The following is an 11,873-nucleotide window of genomic DNA, read 5'->3' as shown; positions in this document are numbered from 1 at the left end:
AAAAAAAAAAAAAAAAAAAAAAAGGAAATAGAAAGAAAGAAAGAAGGAAGGAAGGAAGGAAGGAGAGAGAGAGAAAGAGAAAGAGAAAGAAAAGGAGGGAGAGAGAGAGAGGGAGAGAGAGAGAGAGAGAGAGAGAGAGAGAGAGAGAGAGGAAGAAAACAAAATGCCATTGCTGTAAATTGATCATATAATAGATAAAATATGAATGTAGTAACTTCTAATATCCCTTCTAATAATTCTAAAAATTCTTGCCCAATGGATACTTCAACAAAACAACTCAGGCACAGGCAACATTGTAGATAATGTAGACATTTTAGAAAGCCAAAACCAAAGTATCACTGTGTTCAATATGAGATCATTTCTAAAAGTAGTGATGAAAGCTCTACCTACATCGTCTCACCAAGCCGATGGCCTGAGAATGAGCTAAACAAGTATTGCCACAATAGCCATACCACAAGGGCAGGGAAAAACCAAAACAAAGAACTATGCACAACTAAGGAATGATGAGAGTGGGAGAAATTGTTTTTCCCTGGGGAAAGTACAACAATTGATTATCCAATACTAAAAGGCTAGCCATGAAAATAGAGAAACAACTAACATTATACAGACTGGGCAGATTATAGTTAAGAATATATGTATATGCATATAAATATATAAATGTAAAAATAATTCATAAAAGAAGTTATAAATTTGAAAGAGCTAGTAAGTATATACAGGAGGGCTTTGGAGGGAAAAGGGAGAGGGGGAAAATGGTGTAATTATAGTATAATCTGAAAAAATGAAAACAATCATAATAAAAATCATAATCCAATGTGCCCAATAATAAGCAAAAAAAAAAAAAAAAAAGCTTATTTTCACCACAGAGGAAAGTGTCCAGTGACAAGTGCTTCAGTTGAACCCAGTCAACATTTCTGTGAATATCTTAAACAGTTCTGACATGGTGAAAAGCATTATGTAATAGTGAGGGGAAAAAAGAAAAGATTTAGAAAAAAATAGAAGCTGTGGAGTTGGCCAATGAATAGAGTACTTGCTGTGCAAGCAATAGAATCCACATCCAGCTTGCCGGGATGCAGGACTAAAGCCAGGTAGGGCTGGTGACTGCTGGTAAATCCAGCCTTCCAGAAAGAGAGACCTGGATTCCTAGGGCAAGCTAGCTAGTATGAATAACTCAAATTGGTGTGTTCCAGATTTAGAAGGGCATGTTGCTTCAATAACGTGAAGAATTATTTTTTTAAATACCTGGCATCAATTTTGGGGTGCCATACATGCACACACTTCTGCATGCATAATGAACACATGAACATACATATGCACATACACATGTGCAGCACACACATATAAAAAGAAAACCAATCAGGAAAAAAATAAACAGAAAAGACACAGACATTTTCAGTCTTTAACAAAATGGGAGGTAATTTCTTTTGTATTTGTAAGAAATTAAATTTTCATACTGTTTAAAGATTTTAATTCAGATATTAATAAAATGTTCTCAACTGAGACAGAACTAGAAATCACCCTTTACCTCAGTCATCCACAAGAGCACATGTGTCAAAGTTCTTCTCTAGATTTTCTTTCATAATTAGATCTGCCGTTTTGTTATAGAGCTTGCAAATACCGCTACCGGGTCAGGTAACCCCAACCTAGCTCTGCTTATATAAGGATGCTTTCTTCCCTCATAAACTGACAGCATTGGAGGTTGGAGTATTGGGGATTTTCTGTTTAGTCTTTGAGAGTCTTATATGCAATGTCAAGAAGACAGCCCATGTTTATATCTGCAAAAGAAGTGATTCAAAAGGGTGTGTGTCTGTGTGTGTGTGTGTTTGTGTGTGTGCTGGCAATTTAACTCTCAATGAACTACTTATAATTTTTTACATAGACTAGAAGAACACATTAAGACATAAATGGAATGCATGACATAATATGTTACATAAAATTAGAACACACACTCTCAAAATAATGTGGCGTAAATATGAACTCCTGAGTTTATCTACAACTGGAATTCCCCTATATGGTTTATGCATGCCATGGCTGGAAACAATTCTGACAGGGCTTCTTACAATCCAGGTCCTAGTGCACCTGACAAATCCAAGATCTTTATAAAAGCCTAGATTTTATAATTCCTTCAAAATTACCCTACCAAGCTCATCTTTTCCACACATTAAAATGAATCCTTATTGGAATTCTATAAAACTCTCCATAATGCCAAGACAAATGAATAAACACATTCTTACCTACTAAGTAGGTGCTAACATCGCCCTTTCTCTTTTGTATTACTCGGTTCCTTATGTCTAAAGTAATCATCTCCTAGGTGGTCAATGGTCTGTAGAATATCTATTACATAATGATATAAAGAGCTTCAAATGGTGTAAAATACACAAGTTGCCTATGATTAATTTTGTACTTAATAAATAAGGATGAAATAGGAAAAAGATACATTTTATGCAGCATTTGATATAAAGTGGTAATAATGTCATCTACCTTAAGGTTTTAGAGTTTAAAACCTTTTTGCATACATTGTATAATTTAAATAACAAACATCTACTGCTACATCCTTATTTTGGATTAATAAACAAATTAAAGCTGAATAAATACAATATTTACTTATGTAAGGAGGACTGAGACATTCTGATGTGCTTCAGTTCTCTTGTAGGATTTTAATTCAAATATTTCTACATATAAAGTCTCTCTATGTCTAATGTAGAAACTTTTAACCACATTTAAAAAAAAGCAAATACTAAATGTCATCTGAATAACTTATTAAAGAATTTAATTTACACACACACACAGGCAGAGAGAGAGAGAGAGACACAGAGAGAGAGAAAACACAAAGAGAGATAGTAAATACAATTAAAAATTAATATCAGCTCCCCCAAAATTTAAAAAGAAAACTCAATGGGATCTCTTGACTATACTGTAAAAGGTAAACACTAGATCACTTCAGGACTCATGTAGACCAACTCCAAACAGCTGGTGAGAACAACCTTTAATTTATCAGGAGCTTGTCTTAAGGAGGAAGAGGTAAAGAAGGAGGAGGAGGAAGAAAAAAGGTAAGAGGAAGAGGAGGAGGAGGAATATCAATCGAAGACACTTTGTTGCAATTCAGAAAGAACACTGAAGATCCATGGGGTCTGAAATACCAGCCACCACTGTCACCCAGATCCATGCCACAGTAACCCACCCCTAGGAAAGTGTAACCCAGAAAGTAAGACTTCTTCTGCTCAATTTCCAATTGAAGGCAATGACACCCCAAGTGCCTGTCAGGGAAGAACATTCTGTCAGAATGTCTCAGAGCCCCACCCCCAATTACGTAGAGTGAACTCAAGAAAACCTAGCTTAGTGGCCAAGAGTTTCTTGTACCCAGGCCAGCCTTCACTGGCTGACTAGAGGCTTCACTGTGATGGCAGTGACACAGCAACAACAAACAGTCACACCAGAGACCGTTGCTACCACAGTGTGTGCTGAGCACTGCTCATCAGGATCAATGCACTGACCAACCCAAGGATGACTGCCCACACCCAGTGCCCTGATCACAGAGTCAGCATGTCACTTTTGGAGAAGTAGTCACTGTCACTATCCCAAGCTCTGGAGCTCTGGTACAGAGATTTTCCCCAAAGAAGAGGCAGTGGTGTGAACATAACCCTCCTCACATGAGTTGAATTTACTTGGACCCCTTTTTGGGGGAGCTTCAATCCCAGGAGTCTTCTTATGAGATATTAAGACTTTGACAGCAAACAGTTTACAAGAGGCTAAAGTCTTCCTTGGGAAAAAAAAATATATATAAGTAACATGGCAGAGAGTTCACCAGAGAAAACAAGAAGAGCAGGTAAAACAAGCTCTTAAGAAAAGCCCTCAAAGACTGACCTCAAAAGCAACCTTTACAAATGGGTCCAAAATCAACTGAAGCATGTCACAGGGTGACTGATCCTTCAGGGCACTATACAAAGTAGGCACTAAGTGTGTTAGCAACATGAACAAAGATTCAGAGAGAGAGGTGGAAAGGGGCGAGTATGAGAGCTCAACTGAAACTACTGAACAAACCCCAGGTCACACCGAAGATGCTGTGCTTCATAAAACAGGGCAAAACCAAAGATGTGTGTCTAAGAAAAGGACTTGTATGGAGCTGGGGTTTGGGGAACAATACTGGAAAGGAGATAAGAGAGTGCCTTTGAGAGTAAACCTAAGGAATTACACACATCTATGAATCTCAAATAACATTTTAATGAACGTTATCTAAAAGCAAAGAAACAAACAAACAAACAAAAAACAGAAATGTGGCCCAAATCACAAAATACCCCTATCCATGTCCAGTGCTGTACCATATAAAGATGCCAGAGGTACAGACAGTAGGGGAAATAGATTTTCCTAAATCATCTAACTAGGTACTAAACAAAAGCATGAGTCTCCTGTCCTCGTGACAAAACAAGATTAATATTCAAAATTATTGTTATATTAAAATTTTATTTTCAAATTTATACACACACACACCATAAATACATGCTATATGTTGATATGTGCTATGGTTATGATGTGGCTGAGGGTGTCTCCAAATATATACATGTTAGAATCTTAGTCTTCAGTGTAGTTATATTAAAGAGGTGATTGGGCATTTAAGGAGTAGTGTCTGGATTTGGGGAGGGGTGTCAAAACCACCCTCTCCCAAAGTTCCAGGTTCCTGTCTCACCTTATGTTTATGTTTTCTACATTCACATACTTCCACCATGATGCTATCTGTCAATTTGACATGGAGAGAAGTGCTGGGTTGGATTCCCAAGCAGTACTAAAACAAATATCAACAACACACGAACAGCAAAAACAAGAATGAACCACAGTTCATAGTAAAATATACTCATGGAATACGAGAGGCCACTGTGAAGTATACACTGTCAGGCTGGATGAAAAACAAGACCCTAAAGAAATTACCCAAGGAGCTAAAGGGATCTGCAATCCTATAGGTGGAACAACAATATGAACTAACCAGTAGCCCCCTCCCCGCCCCCCGCAGCTCGTGTCTCTAGCTGCATATGAATCAGAAGATGGACTAGTCGGCCATCAGTGGAAAGAGAGGCCCATTGGTCCTGCAAACTTTATATGCCTCAGTACAGGGAAATGTCAGGGCCAAGAAGTGGGAGTGGGTGGGTGGGGGAGTGGGTGGGGGACTTTTGGGATAGCATTGGAAATGTAAATGAAATAAATACCCATTAAAAAATGTTTAGCCATTAAAAAAAAAAAGACAAACAAGACCCAACTATGATGCTTTGGAAAAGTGGACTGTAACAACCAAAAGATGTGTTTTCTTTGTGGTGTGATGAAACTCGACTCTGTATTACTAAAATAACTATGTATACATGTAAAAAGCTGAATGTTTTCCTTTATATATATGGTCAGTAGTATGCTACGGAAATTACATTTTGATAAAGTTGTTATTAAAAATTAAAATGCTGCATTCAATGAATTTAACTGTACAGCACATTCACTTTAATGAACAACTTTGGAACTTGTCGTACTTTCACAACTGTGATGAAATTATTTATAGTAACTCTTCCAAATGGCAGACAAGATGTTTCTTCATTCTACCAGGCTAGTTGTCTGTGTCCTTCAAATAGGACATGCACACTAAAGCTCTCCGTCTAAATGAATATGCCTTGAAATAAAAAAAAATTACCAAAAGAGCTGATTTACAGATGTCAACTTGAGAAAATTCAAGAATCTTATTTTACAAGAAAAATTAAAGATAATTTCTCACTATAAATACAATACTGTTGCTTACCTTTTCAGACCTGAATCACTACAGTACCATGTGGTAATACAATTCAATAAATAAAAGAACAAGGTATTCAAAGGTATTCTGGCCAACATTTAACGTAAACAAAGTAGGACTCATACAAGAAATATGGCTGTATTTATTTTACCTTTTACATCCACAATCCATATTGTGATAAATGATTACATTTATCTATGCTGGCATAGTAATGTAACTTTGGGAAATAAACATTCTGAATGTAATTTATTGGCTGCTTATCATGCTTACTTTTCTTTCACATAACACAAACATAAGGTATAACAGCATGAAATATTGGGTTAACCTTTTATGAGAAGGCATTGAGTTGAATTCAATGGATCTTGGGTAAAAATAAATTGGATTGTGGAGAATGGTTACCGAGGATTTGACTTAATAATATCCCAGATGAAAAGTGATATAAAATAAGAATACATGACGTGAGTGGTTAAGAGCTGCTCAGAACAATTTTCCAAAGCAAGACTTTTTAAAACCCAAAGTCAATATCATCGATAAGTAAGCAGCTGGAAGAATAAGAAGGAAAAATTCTAAATTACATTTCTTCTAAGAAATGACCAATGCCAGGTCCTCACCGGGGTCACAGGGTTCCCTCTCTGGATAAATTGACCACTTCAAGAAGCCCATTAACCCTTCAGACATCAAGTTACTGCTAATAGAGGGAGACTTTTCTCTCATCAAAGACTCTGGCTTTGGATTTTCCAGTCAGTTACAGAGGATTGTGAGAATGGACTGGTGCACATGGAGGCAGAAAAAAATAGAGTTTGAGTAAATTATATAGCGTGATTTTTTTCAAGGGGGGGGGCTAGGAAATAATAAAATATGATTCAAACCTACTCTACACAAAATCCGAAGAATCATGTGCTGTCACTGCCTTCTGTGAGCATTGCACACAGAAGTATTTGGACTTCTAGAGCACATACACACTGAACGTGTTAAGCCTCATCCTAGAGAGTATCAAGAGGAGAAATGTTGACTGCAGTCATATACCTACACTTCCTGGAGACAGGTACTACTCGCTGGTCATAAAATGTTGGACCTTTAGAATCATTTAGGAGTTCAAATTCCAGTTGCAGGAAGCCATTTGACCAGGCAGTCTTCTTTCTAAACCTGTGCTAATATTTATATGACCATATTGATTAACTAAATATAATATATCAAGTTTTCTTCACCATTTACATTAAAATTATAAACTTTCTACTCAACCCTAGTTATTCCTTATAATTCTGAGCTATAAAAATGATACGATGTACTCGCGTTTGGGTTGTAGATGGTCAAGTTGATGAATTAAATTCTATCTTACTCAGCTTATGCTTAAATTTTATTGCTGGTGATATATGTCAAGGTTTCTATGGGTCATGTCCTTGTATAAGGCAAAAGGAAACAAATGATTTACAGTATCCTGCTTTTGCTTCTTTTCTACTTGGTTGTATATACTTAATCTTGATATAGCACAGTGTTTTCTCCTACTTGTACTTGAGTGCTCTTCTTGAGTAAATTCTCTCAACTCACAGAGGAGCAGACTAGGAAAGTCTGTTGAAGATAAAACTGAACTTCGTGCTACTTACTTGCTGAGCATACACTTGCTTACAAGGTTCAGCGTCAACCCATTACCCCTCCGTTTCTTAGATCTGTCATTGCTCAGAGTGTAGGGAGAGTTAAATAATCTTCATAGTGTTTAGAAGCCATTTGGAGACTTTAGATAAAACCAGAGATGCTTTGTGGGGAAAAGAAGGCAGAATGAGCATCATTTGTTCCCCCCACAAGATCTACAAAAATAGATACAGGCAAGTTTGGAATCTGAAACCCTTGGAGAGCCTGGTTTAGTTGTGGACAAGAATCCCATGTGTTCATAGTTGTCTTTTAAATGAAGTCTGAACACAGTGCCTTAGGTTGGGCCACTTCCCCAGGTAATGATAACAAAGGAAAGTTGCCCCCTTTTTATTTTTATTGAATTTTTCCTAATATCTCCATAAAAGGCCAATACTCCTTTTATAAACAGTAATTAATTATTAGTAAATAATAGATGAAGAAAGAACACTATATTGATTCTAAATCTGCCGACCTCGTGTGAATGCATCTCCTAAGCAGTTTTATGTTACATTTGATCTCAGATTTTAGCTTTTCTATTTTTTTTATCTGGATATTTTAACCTTCATATTCCATTGTCATATTCCATAGTGATCTGTCATAGTACTAACCTGACAGTGTTGATTTATTATGACCATATATAAAAACTACCTTAAGGGCAGTAAGAACTTTTATACCACATTGTATTTTTTTAGTTGTAAGTGTAGATTTTTGTTGCCACTCATCCAATCTGTATTTCTGTTCCTGAATTGTTGGTTTTGAACTGTTAATACTTACAAGGGGATTCATTTTAAAAGTATAGAAATATGCAAAAAATTAAAAAAGGAATCATACAAGAAGGAAACTATAAATAAGACAGAATGGATCAGAGAGATGTATCTTAGATGAAATCAAATTGGTCATGGGTTCCTGAATTTATCATATATCTCTGACCTGCAATGGCTAAGGCAGATTGCCTAAAAATGTCAATACGCTTTTCACAAATTAGTATTTCACTATAAAATTCAAATATACATTTACACATCCACTACATGTGTAGAGCAATGGAGATAATGTTTTCTTATACATAAATCTGTACCTAACTCGTGAACTTTGGGCTAGACATGTTAGGATAGATTTACATTATATTTTCATTCTATGGAAGGCAAGGCAGATGAAAAGGTGATACATTTGTAAAACAGCACAAAACGTATCAACTGGAAATGAATGGACCCTTTCATGATGCTGGTCACATCACCTGGGAAATTCAATTCATTTCTTTTCAACAAACAGTTATCCTAAGTAAAATAGTTCATACATCTTAAAATGTCCCGTCTGTCATGTCTCTATGCAACTAATCAAGCTGGGTTCTGTCACTTGCATCTCTAGTCTGGCTTTGCTAGATTTTGTACATGGCTCTTGGACTTACAAAGCACATACCATTCAATAGATGATCAATAGACTGACTTTCAGAAAGCTCATCTTCTTTTTAAAAGGCTGAAAATTCATATAATTTGTACTGGCTAGTTTTGTGTCAAGTTGACACAGCTGGAGTTATCACAGAAAAAGGACCTTCAGTTGAGGAAATGCCTCCATGAGATCCAACTGTAAGGCATTTTCTCAATTAGTGATCAAGGGGAAAGACCCCTTGTGGGTGGGACCATCTCTGGGCTGTTAATCTTGGTTCTATAAGAGAGCAGGCTGATCAAGCCAAGGGAAGCAAGCCAGTAAGAAACATCCCTCCATGGCCTCTGCATCAGCTCCTATATCCTGACCTGCTTGAGTACCAGTCCTGACTTCCTTGGTGATGAACAGAAGTATGGAAGTGTAAGCTAAATAAACCCTTTCCTCCCCAACTTGCTTCTTGGTCATGATGTTTGTGCAGGAATAGAAACCCTGACTAAGACATAATTCATACAAAGAAACACACACATACACCCACAAACATAGTCTCTCTCTCTCTCTCCTCTCTCTCTCTCTCTCTCTCTCTCTCTCTCTCTCTCTCTCTCTGTGTGTGTGTGTGTGTGTGTGTGTGTGTGTGTGTGTGTGTGTGTGTGCGCGCGTACTGGTGACTGTACACAGAGCTTTAAACAGGCTAGGAACTGTTCTGCCATTGAGCCAAAACCAAATCCATTAACCATACAATCTTTAATGAGATCAGACCATGATGACTGAATCTGATGTAGACATTAATTTCTCTAATTAAGATACAGCCCCCTGAGGCTATACCAAAAGCTGTTGCCTGTGTGCGATATGTTCTCCTAGCTGGGCTGTCCTGTCTGACCCCGGTGAGAAAGAATATGCCTAAGCTGCTGCAGAAACTTGATTTTCCAGGATATCAGGCAGCCAAGGGGGCCCTCTACCCTCTCAGAAAAGAAAGGGAGTGCGTTTACAGAGGAATTGTGGGAGTACCAAGAGGGGTATCAGTGATTAGGCAGTTATATGCCTAGCCCTGCAGAGAATTTGCCAGGGTGGCAAAAACCCATATGATTGATGTGTGTATATACATATATACATATTATATATTATTACTATATATTAAACATATATTATATATTTTGTATATATTTATGTATGTGTATATTATATATATATGTATTTATATATATATATATATATATATATATATATATATATAATAGACTGAGTGATTTAAGCTGCAAAAACTTCTTTCTCACAGTCTTACAAGCTTAATAGTTCAGGGTCAAATTTCTATATAGTTCTGTCCCTGGTAAGATCCCTTTGCTAGCTTGTAGATTAATACCTTCTCATTATATCTCCATGGAAAGAGAATGAGAGCACGCCCTACACTGTCTTTTCTCTAAGGGAACTAATGCCATAATAAGGGTCCCTTCCTAATAAGCTTAAATACCTCTAACTATCTTCCAAAGGTTTTATCTCCTAATGCTACACACTGGGAATTAAGGCTGTAAAACATGAATTTCAATGGTATACAGCTAGTTTGTAATAGACCTAGAAAGGGTTCTACTGTGTAGTAACTATTAAGATACCATTCACAATGTGTTTCAGCACAGGCTGTGTTCTCTTAGTATTTCAGATGAAATCCTATGGACTCTATGCATTCACAGCGCCAAGAAGAAGTTTCAGAACAGCAACAAAAGTGACCATTTTCTAGTATTGTTTCCATTTAAGGAAAGAAAATAAAAGCAATATTACCAAAGAAGATAACACCACTGCTCATTCTATTTCTTTTATTCTTTAAGCAAGTTAAAGAACAAAGCAATAATAATATATGCTAAGATATTATAATAGCTGTTCCTTTTTACATTAGGAATTAAAAATAATACCACATGGAAAACACTTATAATTGATATGAAAAGTTTATAAAGGAAAATAACAAATGTTACCCAGCATCGATTGATGAAAGATTGGCACACAAGGCAAGAGCCTTTGGAATTCAGGAGAAGGTACATGTACGTTAGTATGCTAAAAGTAAGACAATGCCAGTCAACTTGTAAGATATCTGGGGCAACTGAACTCTTATATTTTTGGTTGTGAGCCGAGTTAGCCATCACTGGGAAGATAGGCCTCTTGGTATTGCAAACTTTATATGCCCCAGTACAGGGGTTTGCCAGGGCCAAGAAGCGGGAATGGGTGGGTAGGGGAGCAGGGTGGGAGAAGCGTATAGGGAACTTCATGATAGCATTTGAAATTTGAAATTTATATAAAGAAAATATCTAATAAAAAATTAAAAAAGAAAAAGAAAAAAAAGAAAGCTGGGGCAAAGTGGAGGGACAACAGATGTCCCTCAACAGAGGAATGGGTACAGAAAATGTGGTACATTTACACAATGGAGTACTACTCAGCTATGAAAAATAATGAATTTATGAAACTCTTAGGCAAATAGATGGATCTGGAGCATATCATCCTGACAGAGGTAACCCAATCACAAAACAAGTCACTTGATATGCACTCACTGATGAGTGGATATTAGCCCAGAAACCTAGAATATCCAAGATACAATTTGCAAAATACATGAAAATCAAGAACAAGGAAAACCAATGCATGGATACTTCATTCCTCCCTAGAATAGGGAACAAAATACCCATGGAAGGAGTTACAGAGACATAGTTTAGAGCTAAGACGAATGGATGGACCATCCAGAGACTGCTCCATCCGGGGATCCATCCCATAATCAGCCACCAAACACAGACACTATTGCATATACCAGCAAGATTTCGCTGAAAGGACCCTAATATAGCTGTCTCTTGTGAGGCTATGCCAGTGGCTGGCAAACACAGAAGTGGATGCTCACAGTCAGCTCCCCAATGGAGGAGCTAGAGAAAGTACCCAAGGAGCTGAAGGGATCTGCAACCCTATAAGTGGAACAACAATATGAACTATCCAGTACCCCTAGAGCTCATGTCTCTAGCTGCATATGTATCAGAAGATGGCCTAGTCATCCATCATTGGGAAGAGAGGCCCCTTGGTCTTGCAAACTTTATATGCCCCAGTACAGGGGAACACCAGGGCCAAGAAGTGGGAGTGG

The 11,873-nt window shown here is 37.2% G+C and overlaps 1 protein-coding gene across 1 annotated transcript in view; it reads right to left on the bottom strand.

Annotated features, from left to right (window-relative positions):
- The window catches only part of Dpyd (dihydropyrimidine dehydrogenase), an 849,196-nt gene that overhangs the window by 809,086 nt on the left and 28,237 nt on the right, over positions 1-11,873 (bottom strand). The window lies entirely within an intron of this gene.

Source organism: Mus caroli, chromosome 3 (assembly GCF_900094665.2).
Source record: "Mus caroli chromosome 3, CAROLI_EIJ_v1.1, whole genome shotgun sequence".
Classification (NCBI taxonomy): Eukaryota; Metazoa; Chordata; class Mammalia; order Rodentia; family Muridae; genus Mus; species Mus caroli.
This window is presented reverse-complemented; position numbering and strand designations above follow the sequence as displayed.